We start from the raw sequence: 2,139 nt of genomic DNA on the forward strand, positions 1-2,139 counted from the left end.
CTCAATCAATTCAACCACATCTTTTATTATGAATGTTATTAGATATCTTCTTTATGCAGACATGTATAAACATGCAATACAATTTCAAACTGGTTTGAAAGATTTATTAGTAAAGTTGTCAGAAAGAAATTGCTGTGCAGACGGATCCCCCTCCACGGACACACCACAAGTCCATGCAGGCGCGACCACGTGTCAGGTCAGCTGGACTGCAAGTTCCAATCCAAGTTGGTTGTTCCAAAGGTCAGCATCATAATATATATATATATATATATATATACACACACACACACACATACATACATACATACATACATACATACATACATACATACATACATACATACATACATACATACATACATATTATATTGTGTTTTGTTATTGACTCTAATAAAGTGCTGATCCTTTTCTTGGCAGCAGCTCTTCAATTGCTTCCATAATTGTACAGTTTTCACATGTACACCTAAATGTACAAAAGAAGAGTGGTAAGGACATGTACACAATATGCAATATCCAGAAAAAAGGCCAATATTAACGTCATCTTAATGTCATACTATTTATATGCCTGTGTTTGACAACAGGCTCGTAAGCACTATCGGTGAGACGGTCAGTATGCAGACTATACTTTATAAACCTGCGTTGTCCTCTGGTCTGTTTGTTAGCTAATAGCTAATGCTTTATATACAGCTCGTAATATATGACGTTTGACATCAGACACAACGATAGAACCTCAAACGCAGAAACTTCAAGAAAGAATAAAGTTATCAAGCTTTACAGACGTCCATATGTCCAAGTAGAGAAAAAATTTAATATTTATCGAGCTGCTCTGCTTCCACCACGTTAAACTCGCCCACATGATCTAAATCCACGACACCGGCATCCTCTTCAATAAACTCCTCTTCTTGAAGGTGCAACGAGTCTATTGACGACTCACTGTCACTCGATTCTGTCGAAATATCCGAGCCAGAGTCCGACATCGCCACGTCTGCCGCTCCTGCCGCTTCTGTCGTGCTGTCTGTGTATACTGGTGGACTATTTTATACTTGTGACGTCAGAACACGGCGTCGGGTGTTTCCGGTAGCGGCAATGTAAACATCGGTGGTCGACATACTAAACCATGATTTATTAAATACTGCGATCATTGTGTCATAAATAACACATCATTTTACACCACAAATAGCATTTACTATCATCAGTAGAAATTAATTTTTATCATTTCGTAGGCCCTTTAACATGTACAACTCACCCGTCACATTCATCCCACGAGTGAGTAATTGATGTGTCACCTCATAGCACCCCATTCAAGTCAGATTGTTCGAATTTTGTATTGACTACATGTCATCTAGTCCGGAACAGATTGAATAAGAGAAAACAAAATTCTGGGTATCCTTTCCATTTAGCCCATATGTGAAAATGTGTGAGTTCCCCAATCATGTTTTACAATCAGTAGCTATTTAATGTGGTGTGGCCTTTTGACCGTCTGGCGTTCAGTGTTATCTGTATAAGGCATTAAATGTTATGCTATGATGTGAAGATTCCCTTTCAGCAAAAAAGAATCTCAGACAGCTAGCATTCAAGTAAGCTGATGAAAGCATGATTAAAGATAAAGACATAAGAAGAAACATGAACAGATGCTTTACCCGGCCTTTACTGTGTCACATCAAAGTTGTTTTTAGAAGTCACAAACTAAGTTAAATGGACATCACCTGAATAATCAAGTGTGACAAGTGATCCTGTATCAGGAAGGTCCAACTGCTGGTTAGTCAATAGGCCTTTTTATAAACAGACTTATTTGACTTGTCATGGCAGGAAAAGCACAGGTGTTTCTAACCATTTTAATAATGTCTCTGTTCTTTTTAAGCGTCCCAGTAAGTCATGATAGTGTGACAGTGAGCCAGCATGGACAATAGCAGGACCCTTAAACTGAAGCAGCTAAATGCAACTCATCCATCGTTCATTTGGTGTCCGAAGTATAAAGTAAAAATGCCTCTTAGGCTTTTCTTTCATCATTGCATGAAATACACTTTTATTGGACACTTCAGTGTGGTGTGTTCAGTTTGGTTATTTCTTCATGAATTTTATTAAAAATATTTTTCTTTTCTTTTCATTGCTATTCAAAGTTCAAAATCCCATAGTGCA

This window comes from Cottoperca gobio, chromosome 8 (genome assembly GCF_900634415.1).
Source record: "Cottoperca gobio chromosome 8, fCotGob3.1, whole genome shotgun sequence".
NCBI classification, from domain to species: Eukaryota; Metazoa; Chordata; class Actinopteri; order Perciformes; family Bovichtidae; genus Cottoperca; species Cottoperca gobio.